The sequence below is a fragment of the Cylas formicarius genome, unplaced genomic scaffold (genome assembly GCF_029955315.1).
Source record: "Cylas formicarius isolate icCylForm1 unplaced genomic scaffold, icCylForm1.1 PGA_scaffold_7__23_contigs__length_41026272, whole genome shotgun sequence".
NCBI lineage: Eukaryota > Metazoa > Arthropoda > Insecta > Coleoptera > Brentidae > Cylas > Cylas formicarius.
The window spans coordinates 23,629,480-23,646,994 of record NW_026844352.1 but is presented as its reverse complement, the minus strand read 5'-3'; the positions used below and the strand labels follow the sequence as shown (position 1 = coordinate 23,646,994).

At 31.7% G+C, this 17,515-nt stretch overlaps 1 protein-coding gene across 2 annotated transcripts in view; it reads left to right on the top strand.

The window, feature by feature from the left end:
• The window catches only part of LOC132704594 (protein PALS1), a 97,910-nt gene that overhangs the window by 4,585 nt on the left and 75,810 nt on the right, over nucleotides 1-17,515 (top strand). Inside the window, exon 1 of one of the 2 annotated variants that reach the window (XM_060674692.1) lies at nucleotides 974-1,280. The exons of the other annotated variant lie outside the window; for it this stretch is intronic. The gene's annotated coding sequence lies outside the window, so the exon portion shown is untranslated. Of the gene's footprint in view, nucleotides 1-973; nucleotides 1,281-17,515 lie in introns of those variants that run through there. 2 annotated transcript variants of the gene reach the window in all.

The window sequence follows — 17,515 nt, the reverse complement described above, 5'->3', positions numbered from 1 at the left end:
ATACCTTAATACACTATTAATAAAAAAATATAGATTTTTTAGATTTACTTATACAATACGACATTTCACTATATTTTTCAGTCAATAACAAAATTCAGAACAAAAAGTTATTTTTTTTTTAATTTTGTCACCTGGAATATCTTTGAAATGGCTCGATTTATCGAAAAAGTATAAGAGACTATTTTTGTAGAGCGTTTGCTGTCTTAGTTATCAATGAAATTGGCATAATGATCTATTGGTTATAAGATATGATTTTTTGTATATGAGACTAATTCGAAAATGCAAAACTAGAATGACGATTAGCTTTCCATTAACATTAAGAGCTCATACGAGGTAAGAACTTTCTAGAGAAAACTAGCAACTAATTTTTGTGTGTCAGATCCAAAAAAGAAAATGTCTTTTTTTTGGCTCACCATAATATTGATAGATACTTAGCAGTTTCCTATTTTCTGATAAACATTAAATAATAATAATATTAGTAATAATAATAACTAAAAATATTTATTTCTTTATATTTATTTATATTGTGCGTCATGTCGCCGTCGCGTCGTTCTTACTAAATGGAGTCGATATTTTTCTTGAAATTCCCCGAATCGCTCAATTGGACATCAGAAACGCATAATAATTTATTAAAAAATACTTTGTTATTATTAAATAATAATAGATAATACTCTGCAATTGCAAGACGTTCTTTAAAACATTTTGATTTTGCCCAAATAAATTTGAAATATTCCATTCCAGTGTTCCCCCCAGTACAGTATAATTTATTAAAATAGTAAGTTAGAAATTTGATGAAGCTTCCACCATGATTAATAAAAGCGCGAATAGAACGCCAACGACTCGCGGTTTGATTCGTGAAATGGAGAGAAGTCGATTTCCCTCGACTCGTGGTCGCTCGGCTATTTCCGTTTCGCGGACAAACAGGTAAATGGAAAAATAAAGGTAAAATACTTGTTTAAACCGCGGCGTACGGCGTACACTTACGTCGACGTGAAGTTTACGTTACTACGGCGAAACGAAACGATCGGGTTATAGGTCAGAAAGCACGTCACGAATTTTGGAAATTCCTGCCGTTTTCCGGTTTAGGCGGTTGCAGCAGTGGAATAGTTCAAAACGTACGGGCGGTACGGCGAATAAGCGACCCCATTTTCGTACGGGTGTGCGGAAATTCGGTCAGTGCTCGTTTAAGTGAATCATTCGAAAGTGGCGAAATTGATAAAATCTGCGTTGCGAGTGTCTGGAATATTATTTTGACGTCGGCGCTAGTTCGAACCGATCGAGTAAGTTTTTCGAAACAGCTGGCCAAAGTTTCAGGTGCCATCTTCTGCAACGTGACCTAGAATTAAAGTTACCGTTCGAGATACTCCTAAACAATCTTTCATATTGCGATATGGTCGGTGTGGAACAGTTTTCAGATCGATTTTCACAATCTTTTTGCTCTATAAGTTGGTTGGAAAAATAGCCGACTTAAATCGTCTTAAAATGTAGAACTCAAGAGACAATTTTTTTAACATAACTGAACAAAACCTAGATATATTGTTATTGTCGTATTTTTTATGACTAATACACAGATGAAAATTAGCAAACAAGCAAGAACAATCAATGCATTATGCATTGGTAATGTCGGACATATCTGATTTACAAGCATTATTATAAATGACAATTACTGTCTCTTAAAAAATACCATTTTTCACGTTAATGTACTATTTCTATATTCCAAAAACTATCTGGAGAGAAACAAATTTATTAAAAAAATAAACATTTTGATATTGCAGATTTGAGAATTTAAACTAGAAACAACATGTTTACATTTTTTCAACATATTTTATAATAACAATAATTATAATCTCTATTTTCCATATCGACAAATACGGTGTTTGTATTGAAAATTGTCAAAGAATAAATAAAATGACGCATAATTCAAAATTGCAAACAGTAATCTATATGCAAGGAAGGAAAAAGATTTACTTTAGTTAATGTACTATTTTTATATTCCAAAAACTTTCTGGAGAGAAAAAATCTAATCCAACAATTTTATTAAAAAAATTAACATTTTGAAATTGCATTAATTCGATTGAGAATTTAAACTAGTAGTAACACGCTTACATTTCCCCGACATATTTTATAATGATATTGACAGCAAGAAGACTTACTTTAGTTAATGTACTATTTTTATATTTTAAAAAATTTCTGGAGATAAAAAATCTAATCCTTATTAGTTTAAGACAACTTTATTAAAAAAATAAACATTTTAAAATTGCATTAATTCAATTGAGAATTCTAACTAGAAACAACATGCTTACATTTCCCCGACATATTTTATAATAATAACAATTATAATCTTTATTTTCCGTATTGACAAATACAATGTTTGTATAGAAAATTGCCAAAAAAATAAAAAATAAAATGACGCATAATCCAAAATCTATATGCAAGGAAAGAAAAAGACTAACTGTAGCATTCTTCTACTGAGTACAGTCATATAATCACAAGATATTCCTTTAACATTTTTTTAGTTAAATTTTGCATAAGGAACTCTAAAGTCGTCTTTAGATCTTGTATTCACTGAGTGAAAATTACTGTTCAACACAAAATGTGATTTATTTTGAAACACATAAACAAACATTTCAAACACGTAGACTATATGATGTTAAAATATTAAATTTTATAAAATAAGTTTTGCAAGAAGTAGATTTGCAAATACCGACCATACATCTTATGGCCCTTTTTTGAACCATGAACATAATTGTCGACCTTCCCCACAAAATTATACTATACCTCATTCCACTCTCAACATGAGCCTAATAAACACATTAATATTTGTTGGTTTTTTTAAAATGTCCTTCAGGTTATGTAATAAATAGATGTTGGCCCCCAACGCCGATACCATAAAAGAGCGATGAGTTTCAAAATTCATGCTTTTATCTATGAATATTCCAAGAAGTTTTACATCATGTATTGATCGCAAATCTTCAGCATTCATGGCTTTTGCCTATGATAGAATCTTATTAAAGTTGTTTTTAGTGGATTAAGGTATATGTTATTATCATTAAACCAAGAGTTCACCTCACTCAAAACCATTCGACATTTGTCTTCCAGAAATGACACACAACTACTCACAAATTCTCTAAACCGTCAATATACAAGAGGAAAAGTACTGGCCCTAATACAGAGCCCTGAGGTACGCCCATTGTTACCATGGATGACTTCAACTTTATTTCAATGCATACACCATCTGTTTTATGCATTAAGTTAATATATTGTTTAACATAAGATAAAAAGGACTCTGCGCTTCCTCCTAGCAAGATCTTCAACACGTAACTAGGGTATTTTAAATTGCATTTATATTATCGACAGAGCATATTGAACATAAAATTGGTATCTGGTCTGATATTATATTGTCAGTAACAAAAGCATGAAAATGAATGAAAAAATTGAAAAAATGAAAAATTCGAAAATACATATTCAATTATATAGACACTAGATGATGTGAGTCTAGTTGGCCATTAATTATCAATAAAGTTTGATTCATCACTATGAGTATGATAAATTAAAAGTAATACCAGGCTTTCTTTCTCATTATTTCTTTTTTTACACGGGACACACCAAAAAACTTCTAAATTTTTGTCCACCGAAAACCGATCCTAAGGAAGGCTCTCTATGGCTGAGCCTCTTTTGGTCCATATTGCACATCCACCCCAATTATATTCAGTACGGCAGCTACTAGCTACCAAGTGGGACCCTTTAAAAACAAACTGATTTTTTTTTTTTACACACGTCTCATTAATACAGAGAAACTCTAGAGAGCTTAAAAAGTCATTTATGTCAATATTAATATTACTGACCTTGTCAGAAAGAAAAATATTTTTTTATATTCAATGGACACTTGTTGAGTTGTTGATTTTAGAACATCAGTTAACAATATGAAGATTCCCCTGAAGAAGGTAGTCATCTTGATTACGGAAAACTGTTTAATATTTTTACATCATCTGCAAATAATAATAATAATTTATTCGATATAGCACTACTCATCATTAATAAAAATGGTAAATATGAGAAGAGCAATGGCAGCGGTAATGAATTCATATGCCATGAAATATCATGATAAAACCTGATGAAAACAAGTAAAAACAATTAAATTTACCGTTTGAGATACTCCTAAAAAAATCATATTGCTTTATAATCGATGCATCGAACTTTTTGCTGTATAAGTGCCAATATTGGTCGGCAAAATATTCGGGAAAACCATGAATATCAAAAAAATAATCTTTAAACACAACATAGATTTTAATTTTTCGAGTTATCTCCATAACACTCTGTGATAAGTTTGTGTTTTATTTTTTTTTCAATTCTATTAACAAGGAGTCCCGACGGCGTTATTAAAACGTACAATTTGTGCAGATTTTTTGTACATCTAGAGATATCCTCCCTTAAAATAACACGCGTTTTTTCTAATTTAATCATCGTAAAATTTTGAACTCAAGAATTTTTTTAACATAACTTACGAAAACTCAGGTATATTATTGTCATCGTACTTATATGGCAATACATGACATTCTATACAGGGTAACTAAAATACACAGTTGCAACTTATCAAGCAAGCAAGAACATTATCAAAAGGTAATTTTTGATAAATCTCAGTAAAATTCATGTCCTGTTTTTCTATTCCGAAACCTATCTAGATAGAAACAATCGAATTGGTATTCGCTTCACAAAAATATGTCGTTAGTTGAAAAGAAATTTCGTGAAGAAATATTAAGTGGGTAGACCAATCAAAATTTTGAAATTGCCGTATCGGATTTAGAAATTTAAACTGAAAATAGCATGCCTACATTTTTCCAATATTTTTCATTACAAAAGGTTTATGAAATTCGTTCTGACTGAGTAAATGAGAACCCGCCATAAAATTACTCAAATAACCCTTATTTATTATAATTAAATTAACCCAGCCCAAGAATGGTGGAAACCTCTTATTTGTTTTTATTACAAATTAGTTTATCGTTTCTGTTTTAGGTGAAGATAAGCAGAGACGATGTCTTGGCGCCTTTTAATAAAAATAGGTTTAACATTAAATTGATGTGGAGCAGGGCAAGGTTGTTTCTTTTGTATTTTGATCACACGTAATATGCAGTGAAAAAAAATAGATATCATTTAATTAAAAATCGACAGGCCGTAGTCATATATCCCAATTTCCACGTATCTGCACACAATACAAAAAATATGGCGTTTCAAACAGAGAACCGCGTCTGCAACGAAATGCGGCTGTATTTTTGTTTGCATCCGCTGCATATTAACGATGCAAATGCGATCTAGTTCGAGCGAATAAAATATCGATTTTCTGGTTAGACTAATTAACACGTGCCCCCCTTTTCGGCATTATAGAATTATGATTCGCGCTAGTTGCCTTGAAAAGGTCATATCTGCAACTGAAAAGTTTCCTGAATGTTTTTCATCTTTTTGCTGAGAATAACGGCATACAAATTTAAACCAGTAGCAGTAGTGGGATAAAAATTAGACTACGAACAGCAGTCAGAACGCTGCCCGGAATTTTAATGGAATCAAAATGACTCTGTTGGTACTCATACCTACTTCCGGAAATCTTCAAGGTCAAGGCTCCGCAAAACAAATTGGAAAAATGTGTATGGTTTAATAAATAGAATAAATAAAAACATTAAACGAACAGCTTTAAAATAAAATTGGCTATTTCCAGTCTATTAACAGTGAGTCATTGAATCAAAGAAAAAAAAACGACTGTTTTTCAATCTCTTTCTCTTTATCAAAACCGGATTGTTCCTAACTTGGTTACACTGAAAATAAACCTGCAAGAAGATGAAACCGGTGTAATTATTGGAGTTATTTGTAAAATGAAATTTAAATACCTCAAAACATGTGGCAAATTAAAAATTATAGAACCGAAAACAAATGTCATTTTATTATACCTAAATAAACACAATATAATATTTAAACTCTATATTTTTAAAACACCTTAAGAGTATACTTAGAGACGAAGACTTTTTAGCAGTCACTAACCTCAGAGTACCATCTAAATTTAGGTTAGGGCAAATTTTCGTTTGCTAGATTATTAAAGCCGTCTTTATCTCACTCTAATTCATAACTAAATCTAACTGCCCGTGTTTCGCCTACCTGACGCACACTACGACTAAACCCAAAATTGTTTTAAAAAATATATGAAAATAGTATATTATGCAACAAGTGCTGTAGACGGTATTTGACTCACGAGTTTATTTGACACGAGCAGAGCGGAGCGGAGCGAGTGTTTAATATACGAGTGAGTTAAAATGTTTACCGAACGTGTTGCACACTATAATTTTCTACGACCGTTAGTTTTTGGGTGTTAATTGAAAGAGATGTGTTTATCTATACATATATATATATATATATATATATATATATATATATATATATATATATATATATATATATATATATATATATATATATATATATATATATATATATATATATATATATATAATGCTTAGGACCTTTGAACAGGGTACGATTACGACATTACGACACTACTCGATATGATATTCTTGGTCAGCTGTGAATCCAAATCATAGAATAATATGTTATAAAGGTTGGAATAAAGTTCATTAAAAAAATAATAATAAAAATTCAAAAAAATTATAGCAGTTTTTGATTTCCAGAGAAATTTTTTGTGAATGGAAATCTTAAAATTTGCCTATTTTTCCAAACGTCACCCCCGAAATATTGTGTTTGTTCATGCTACTGGAAAGTCGAAAGTATACCAATGTATCTTTTTCATTGTTAATTGAGAACTTTAAAAATGCAAGTTTCCAAAAATTTAAGAATAGGATCTACCGAATTACAACCTCAATTTTAGTTAAACCCGTTTAGAAAAAGCGGTGTCAAATATCTTGGCATACTAGTGACCATCCATCTAATATGGGATATTCATATTCAAACACTAGTTGAAAAAATCAGATCCCTTTAGGCAAACGAGACAAATTCTTTCAATAACAGAAAATCATTCCTTATCCTTTGCGTTGATCCAGTCACTTTTAGTATACGGTATTATCGGCTGGGGCGGGGCATATAAAAGCAATCTCAAACCATTAGAGATTATATACAAAAGAGGTCTGAAAGTTATATTTCAACTTGACCGACAGTATTCCTCAGTTCAGCTTTTTAAGTATTGCAGGGTAGTAACTATTCGACAACTATGCTCTAAGGTAACTATGATTCATATGCGGAAAAATTCATTAATCTACAACCACATATCTCATGATCACTTTAATAGAGAAAAAACGAAAGAAAACTTAACACAATCATTTGCAAAGAAAAGGATAGGCAGCGAACATTTCTATATGTTGGGAATAAAATCCATAATATAATTTCTGCTGAAATGAAAAATATTATTACATCTAAAAGCTTCGGCTATAAATTGTCTTATCGATTGGTGGAAAATTATTCCACAGACACTGAATAAGTTTAAAACTATTGCTAAAAGCAATTTCAATTAATGCAATCCATTATGTTGGTTCGTCTTCCCTTCTTTTGGTCAGTTTATTTTTGAATTCGAGGATTATATATTTTATTTTGTCTGGGTTATTTGTAACATAAATAACACTTAGGGTAGCAAGTGAGTTTCGCAACTCAAGTTTAATTAAGTGTTATGAATTCTATCACAAATGTTATTATGTTGTCTTATTTTTGGTTTATAACAAAATCAAATTTAAATTTAATATGCTATTAAACTAAATTGTCCTGTGCTCAATAGGATCTAGCGTTATATAGATGTAATAGCTCGTATCTTATGGGCAATAAACAATTCATCATTACTATTATTATTGTACATGTACCACGTAGAAATTTCACGACATTCGGCCCTATCTCCGAAAATAATCGACTTGGGGTGAAAACTTATAACCAAACTAACCAAAACTAACTAAAACGGCCAAAACAAAATCCAAATTATTTTTAAATTTATAAAATGACCTCCAGGGGGGTAAATTCCAGAATGAATATCGGGTGTGTTCGAATATATATTAGGAATTAAATGTCAATAACTTCAGAATGGCATTTTGTCAAACATGGAATTTTTACTCACTATAGATCAAAATGCAACAAAACCATATAATTGCATTTCAATATGTTTTTTTAAACTATAATATCAGTTAAAGAAATATTGTCGCATCTGTGGAAATATATACCGCCAGTATTAAATCTCAATTTTCGTAGAGAGCAAAAAAATTAAATTTCAAATTCAAGAATTCTATTATGCCTCCCTGGAGGCCTTTATGTAAATTTAAAAATTATTTCCGGCATTTTCTTTTAGCCGTTTTTTCACATTATATATTTAGAATTAGAAAAAGAAAGCTCTATTAAATATTGAAATGACATTAACGCAGGGTTCTTTTTAAAAATATCATCACTGTTGCCTTATAGGTAGTGAGATCTGATAATCCGCACATCCCCTTGTGTGAGGATGGTTAGAGAGCTCGCACTATACTAGGCAGTGTTGAACTCCATTTTATAACAAATCGAAAACGATTTAGATTACCTAACGGAATGCCACATCAATAGCAGAAACGTGCCGTACGTGGTTTTGCAAATTTTTCGATCAGACAAATTTACTTTGATCCGCACACAGGCCGTTCTAGTCAAGCGTAAATGTTTACTGCCCCCTGCTAATGTTTCCGGGATGTTAACCATGATTGAATACTTCGATTTAAAAATATAACGCGAAACATGGTCTAACGAACGGGTTACGCTTTAATTGCATGTTATATTGATCGCAGGCTCCCATGATGTGAGGACACAAGAATATTGTTTGCCAATAATTGTTTTCCCACACTAAAGCTCTTTCTCATGCGATTAAAACGTAATGCGGAGGAGATATCCAGACGTATTGTCAAAAGTAAAAGTTTTTTGTACTAATATGCATGGCTTGTTTCTTGATTCTTTAATTATACTGCATTTTATTACTATGGGGTGTTCTGGTGGAGGGATAAATGTAGGTATAATACGACCAAAAATATAGTGCATTTATTGCTTTGACGTTTTAAGTATATTACAGTACCTTAACCGCAGACCTTCGTAGGACCGTGGTAAAACCCATTCCAACAGATGTTTATTCTGCAGTAATTAGGTATTGCCCGAGATGGACAGTAACGAATATATGTAGAAACTTTAAATTTTTATTTGAAACGTAAATGGACCGTTTTTAATTTGATTTAACATTAATTCTGCGGGGTATTTTCGAATAAGCAGAAGCGTTTATTTTAATGTCAGGTCATAAGTATGGTCCTTAAGAGTTCATCTTGATCCTTCCAGTAAGTACATATTTATGTACCTAATTCCCGAGCTTTGACCCTGCGAAGCTGTTTTCACTGCATAGTTCAAAGAGTAAAGGTAAGTACCTCCTACCATCTTACAGGTTCCCCTGTTAGAAAAAGACACCCAAGAAAATGCAGAATTTGAAAACGAAGTGGAGATGGTAGTCGAAATTAATGACAATTTAGAAGACCAACTACTTTAGCAAATAAAAAAACGGATCGATTTGTCTTCGGATGCTAAACAAATTGTTTCAGAATTGTTTCAGAAGGGGAAGTAGGAGCAGTAATAAGAACAAGTGACATGACCAAAGTTCCGAAGTCAACCGTAAGAAAAATTTTTGCAAATGGGATTGTCAAGAGGAAAGTGAGAGAAGGTGCTGGTACTTCTCGAGTATTTAAAGTGCAACACGCAGGTCTAGTTTGGCGTATAGACACTTCTAAAGTGAATAGTGTTTTAACACTAGAAGAACTGTATATAAAAGTACTGACAGACTTAAATATTAGTTGTGCCAAGAGTCGTTGCGTACTTTTTTGAAGGCAATGGATTTTCAAATAGACCGCAAGTGCTAATGGAATCTTAAAGAATTTCGCAATGAAGGATGGATTATTTAAATGCAATTGAAAAATGTCGAGAGCAAAATAGGCCAACGGTGTATTTAGACGAAACGTGGCTCGACACTCACGACACAGTAAAAAAAGGATGGCGCTATAACAGTAACAAGTGTGTACTAGACGTGCCGACTTCACATGGAGAACACATAACAATTCTTCATGCTGGGTTCAAAAATGGTTGGGTGGAAGATGCCTTACTTTTGTCTGCTAAAAACGTCAAAGATTCAAGTGTGGGATTACCGTCGCCAAAACTATCGCCAAATACTGTTGTGTTGGATAAAGCCTCGTAGAAAAATTCCAAATACTTCTTCAAATAAAGAAGAAATTAAGGGATTTGTGTACGCAAATGATTTATATTTTGAAGAGAGCTTTACGAAAAAAAGATCTTCTGGAATTATTAAAAATAAAACATTTAAATAAAGACTTCAAAATCGATTCGATACCGCAACAAAACGGACATGAAATGTTGAGATTATCCCCGTAAGAAAAAATAACACTGCACGAAAATTTAAATAAACAGTAGGCAAAGTTAATTACGGGGTCGGTTGTAAAAGGCCTATATTTCTGGTAGAAGTATATACATTGGTATAGTACCATCAGCGTTCTATGCATATGAGTAACGTTGATTTCTTATGTCTATACCTATACAAAATTGAAAAAATAATTTTCATATATGCACGCAAAGAAATACAATTTAAATTAGTACTTTGCTGTTAATAAATATTTGTTCATGAGATTTGAAAAAAAAAATCTGAAAAGTTATACCTCGACGTATTTTTTGAAACTGTCCGTGTGGCTCACGCCACAGATTATAGAAGCACCTAAGTATCTGCTGAATAACTTTAAATTCACTGGATTATTTTGGTATGATCGAAGATTAAACTATTATAGCCCGTTTCTAAATATTGCAGAGTAATAAAAACTTGTTATGCTGGAAAAGGAACAACAGGGCAATGCAAATTTGTCCCTTATTATCAAATGCAGGAGAGGTTGTTATCCATCATATAATAGTGATACAGACAAGAAATATATTACATTTGTAGATAACGTAAATGATGGATGCATTATTGTACAGGATGACCGGCTTTATTTTGACATACACCGGCATTATTATGGGTTATAACAAGAAATTGTAAATATCTTATACAGGGTTTGTCAATAAAAATGAAAAAAATGTAAGGGGTTCGCTCCTTTTTTAAAATAAAGGGTAGTTTGTTATAAATCAACCATTAGGGAGATATCGTGCAACAAATATGGCGATTTTTTTTATTTTTCATCTTAAAAACGATATTGGATGGAACAATAAAATATTGGGGAAGTTTTCCTATTATAAAAACACTCTTTCTGCATTTTTTCTATTTATTCATTATTTTTTTTAAATGAGTGCATAGAATTAGACTATCCGTATCATTCTTACTAACTAAACTTAAATTTAAATAAACCTTTCTGAAACTATAAAAACGACAAGCTTCGGAGGAACTTCCTTTGGCACGCCCGTAAATAAAATGCACTTCTTATTATTGAACAATTAAATGGTAATATTTTCGGATAAAATTAGTTACATATTGTATTCATACCACATCAAAGCAATGTCAAATGAAAGCAATAATAAGAAACGCTTTAAGAAGCCTACTAGATTTTATATGTAATACATTTTTTATCTCCTTATGCATTGATTTTTTTTATTTGGAAATGGCGAGTGTTACGAAAAAATTGCAGACAATGTAAGTTTCTAAATAAAACATAAAATAATGTTATTGCGTAAGTTTTGTCTTAAATTTAATTAACTAGAATAATAGGGGTAGTTTAACTAAATCTCTTTCACTCGTGTAAAAAAAATGTAGAAATTAAGTTTTCATAATAATAACAATACTTCCGTAATATTTCATGGTTCAATCTATTTTCGATTTTAGGATAAAACGTAAATACATTATTGTTCCGCCATATTATAGCGCTCCATAATGGTTGGCTTTTGACCCAAGTTTATAAAGCAAACTTCCATTTATTTGAAACAATTAATTACTCCCTTAAATTTGTCGCATTTGTTATTTTTTGCATATACTACATAATTTGTTACTGATTGTTAGACGCCAGTCGTCATCCTCTGGATATTTTAATTAAAAGTGTCTACCGTTCGATAAACCACTTTCTCAAATTCCGTCATTTTTTCTTCTTGTTTGATTACCCGATGGACATCTTTTTGTCAGTTCTTTGGGTATAGCAATTTTAGATATTTAATTTTAAATATCATATTTCTTCTAACTTTATGGTTTTATAAGTTAAATTTGAAGCGAACGAAATCCTCATGTTTTTTACTGAGCAGTTTTCTAAAATACTCAATTATGCACTCTAAAGCTATTAGGAAAAGTATAGTACGCAACACATGGTTAAAGTGGCACTTATAACTAAACCCGTAGCTAAAACTAAAACCAATAAATAATAATAACTAATAAACTACACTCGTACAAGTGCAATTTTCTGCTATTCCCGCCAAAACAACTTTATATATCTGGAGGAACAATGATTGGTCAACGGAATCCGTTTATGTATAATGGGGCCATTTTCATATCTGCTCCGAAAATGAGAATTATTGTTCGGCTTCCTTTCAGCGAATATTGGGTAACGCGGATAAAATTGAAACACAGGGAAAATGCGCAGGCGGCGTGAAATTGTTTTACCATCTGATAACACGTTGGCGAGCTTTCCGAGAACGGGATTTAGCGATATATTCATCCTAAACGCACATTGTTTGCGACCGGAATTATACATTCCGGTGTACGGGTGGGCAAATTTGGAGGATTCTCTAAAGTCGCGCGAAAAATTAGAGTTACGGAAAAATGAATGGCACATTTCGGATCGCTTTTTTTCTTTAGAAGACCCCAATGGTGTAAATCAAACTCGCTACCTATCAAGTTACACAAAGATTTTTGAGATTTATGGATATCTTTTTTCATGTTTTGGATATAACAAAGTTTATTCTTTTATATCCAACTCGTGGTTGGCTATGAAAAAATTCGTTACGTTTTTCAAAATATGCTTATTTTATTATAGTTGCTTGAGATATTACTTTGATTATTCGTCCAGAGACAAAGTACTAATTTAAATTGTATTTCTTTGTCAATTTATAAATCTTTTCAATCGCGTGTGTGTGTGAAAATTAATTTTTTCAAATTTGTATAAAATTTTATTAGAAATTTTTTAAGAAGAAACGCGTAATTTGTAAATTTAGAAATTAGAAAATGTATATACTTTGACCACAAATTTAGGGCTTTTACAACCGACCCCGTGATTAACTTTGCCTAATATCTCCCCCCCCCTCTCTATCTCCCCCCTCTCTCTCCCCCTCCCCCCTCTCCCCTCTCTCTCCCCCCCTAAGTCGGCAAGATTAAAAATGCAGAAGAAACTCTCGACAAGCTCATGTAGTGGAAAGAAAAAAACAGATTAGTATTTTTAAAAATTTAAATTCAAGGGAGAGAGATTCAACGATTATAATTTTTGTTGAAAGTGTTTTATTATGGTAAAAAGTTGATATGCTTTTGGAATACGGCGATACAGTCAAAAATTAACTTAAGTATTGTATGTCTACGTACGTCATAAGCTACAAGCACATTTTACCGGAAACTCAGAAGAACAAAAGAATTTTTTTTCTTTTCAAATCGGTCACTTGTTGGGATAATTCAATACGATATTTTGAAAATCTGTTAGAAAATAAAACCTCAACAATGTCAATATCAACGTGTGTTACTGTAAAACAAGTTTTACATTGACACAAAACATCAGATTCATTTATTTTGGAACTGGAATCTTGTATTTATTTGAATTAAATAAGTGCTATAAATATTTACTTAATAACTAATTTATTTTAAGATTAAACTTTCATAGAATATTTTTGAAAATGTTCTCCTTCTTGTATATCACACTCCCTGGCTCTAGAAATTACATTCGCTATAACCCTTCCTAACATTTCTGGAGTTATACATCAAATACAGATGATATTCTCCGCTGTAAATCTTGTAGGTCGAACATCGGAGTTACATAAACACGGTCTTTCACGTACCCCCCCAAAAAAAATTCTAACGGTGTCAAGTCCGGTGATTGTGGCGACCAATTGACTGGACTGTGTTGACATTAGTCTATCACCATGAACATCACGTAGATGTTCAGTGACATCTCTTAAATTATGGGGAGGTGCGCCATAATGCTGAAAATAAATATTTAATGTCACGGTAAGAGGTAAATCATCTAAAGAGTCTTTAATTTCATTTCGTTGGAATTGTAAATATCGTCCACCAGTTAAGGCACCATGATAAAAAACAGGACCAATAATGCGCCTTCCTATCACTTCTGCCCAAATATTGATTCCGAACCGTTCTTGAAACTGTCCGGGACGAATAATTCTTTGGTTTTTTAAAGACCAGTATCTGTTGTTCTGTCGGTTAAACATAGCATTATTTGAGAATCGTGACTCATCAGTAGACAAACTTAAGTTAACGAAATTATTACTCTCGTCATGTTTATCTAACAGCCAATAACAATATCGGAGTTTTCCTACAAAGTCGGCTTCATAAAGATGTTGATGAAGTTCTTACAGATGATCTTGAGATGTTTAATTCTAATGCCACTTCTCTTGACTTATCCGCAACATTGATTTCCATTTCTTCACTTGCAATAAAATCATCATGTCACTTATTTTGTGGATTTCTCATTTTCAATTCCAGCTTTCTAAAGAAAGAATGTACAGGAAGGTGACGTCCCGGATAGCGGGCTGCGTACAATGCATGGGCCTGTCGAGAGTTTTTTCTGCATTCCCTATATATCAGAAACATATCAACTTTTTTCTCCATTTGTAAATTGATTATTGTTTTCCATGATAATACAAATCGATAACACGACAATAGTATATTATGCAACAAGTGCGGTAAACGGCATTTGACTCGCGAGTTTAATTGACACGAGCAAAGCGAGTGTTTAATAAACGAGTTTTTTTATAAATGCATTTACTTCTCTGTTTTTTTCCTTCCTATGAGCTTATTTTTTAACGGATTTTGAAAATTTTGGTGTCAAAATGTTGCAAAAAAAGTATCAGTTTTAAAAAGTTTTTGTTCCCACTAGGGTACTATTTGAAAAAACTACGTTATCCTAAAAATTAATAGTTCAATACATTAAATGCTATTTGCCATCAGACAAGTAAAGAAAAGTTTCATTTACAATTTTTGCCATGATCAGGTGACCCGGTAAATAGAATTTAGGCTGGTCACAGCCTGCTAGACACAATTTTCAAAAATTAAATAAAAATTAATTAATAATTACGTAGAATGATCTCCTGAATCCAAAAATGCAAAAAAAATATTGGTTGTGCCACTTAAAATTCTAAATTTACTGTCGTTTCTGCTCACACCGGAAGCGCAACCATTGACTACATATTATCAAAAAATTGGACATTCAGCTTATATTAACCCTTCCAAATTTCAAATCGACATCTCAGTTATAGAGTGTTCCCACTTTCTTGTGTCACTCGGTATATTGTCGAAAAGGGAAAAAAACGTGAACTTGGTCATAGCCAACTAAGAATTGCACATAAAAAATATAATTTTATGTTAATAAAAATAAACCAAAAATAAAAGATTTTCAAATTGCGAAAAGAAAAGAAAAGAATTTCTGTTCTATTTTTGGCCTTTCTATCATGCACATGGTTTTGAAGAAGCCAACAGGATGATTGGCGAAACGTTAGCAAGTTCGACTCAATAAAAACCGACTCAGGAGGTATCCAGAAGTTTTGTAAAAAGTAATGTGGAAGTTTCTTTGAAAAATTAATTATCTCTTATTCTTCAATTAATATATTATTTATATTATCGAATTTATATGTGTTGTAAATTGGATTGAATATAAAATTATATAATATAATATAAAAAGTTTAACGGTTATTATTACATATCTCAAAAACCACATGTGTGAAGATAATAAAAATTTTGGGAACTAAATTCTAACCCACTCTATTAAATTAATTATTTAATATGGTTTACAATTTACGAAGGCTTTCTTGGTTCAATTCCACTTTTAGAAAATTGTGACTGTCTGCACTACGACAATAAACAAAGGTAAAACTTTAAACCAAAAAAAGTGATCAAAATAGGTACTCTCAGGTACACTAATTTAACAAAAAAAAAAGTTTTTTGCTATGCTGATCGCTAAAAAAATAATGTCTCTTCTTAGGGTTGTGGAATTGACCGGCCAAATTTTTGTGTGTCAATTGACAGAAAGAATTTTTATAATGCAATGCAATTTATACGTATTTATTTATATTTATTTATTTTGTGCGTTACATCTCCATGACATCGTTCTGAAAATTAAATGGAGTGGATATTTTTATTGGAATTTCCAGAATTATAGGTCAATTGGACATGACAAACACATAATAATTTATTATAAAGTACGTATTATTATTAAATAATCATAGATAACACTCTACAATTTTTATTTAAAACATTTCCATTAACCAGTTCCAACATTTGCTCTCCTAAATAATAAGCTATGAACAAGCACTTAATTTTAAATAATTAGAAATAGAAATAAATTTTTTCCACAAATAAAAATTTGTAACTCTCACAGACCATTTAAACATTACGCTGCTAGTTAATTATTCAGCAATACACTAAAAAAGGAACGAAGAACAAAAATACATGGATATAAGAAGCGAATTTTGTAAAAATGTTTGTAACATGTAAACAGCAAGCGTAGATAAGATAAAACGTATTCGGAAATGAAAAAATTTGAAATTAGTTGTGAATTCTGTCTTCGTGAAAATGTTATGAACGCAATTTTACAGCTTTTTTAGCTTTCTTGGTGTAGGTGTTGGCAATTGCTTAACATTGATTTATTAGCCTCTTGCTTTCCTCTTGCACTGCATATGGTATAACTTTTTTGTGTTGCAACTTTTAATGGTAATGGTAGAATACCAACTGCTAAACGTCTGTGTTTGCACGATTCCAATCAAAATTGAACAAACGAATCATCAAATATCAAATACGTCAAAACCGGAGACAAGTTTTCAAGTCAGTTACAAAAATTTTCAGCAAGATATTGATGCCAAACTTATTGGAAAAAATCTAGGAACACGTAGGAAATAGATATTTTAATATTATTCAAGCTTTCCGGTGCGATGGTGCGAATACGACCATGAAAATATTTTATGGGAATGTTTATTTCCGCTACAAACTTATTTCATCAGATCTAACCTCTCTAGTTGGCCATTTAAGAAGATAATCTAATAAGGTACCACTTATATATATTTGCTATCAACACGGTCCCATATTAGTAACATGCGTATGCGGCTGAAATTGTTGAACGGTGGAATGTGTGGCATATCGAGTAATGAACATAACCAGGTAAGGCAGAAGAAGTTCGGTGACCTGGTGTAATATATTATGAATTTTAGCTATCGCTGCTCTTCATTGGACGATAACGGCTTTCTTTTTTGAGAGAGCTCTAATTGACTTAATTTTATTTCACGTTCGCGTTACATTTGCCCTCATATTGGAAGTCGTACACTATATACGTACACACTATAGAATCTAAGCGAC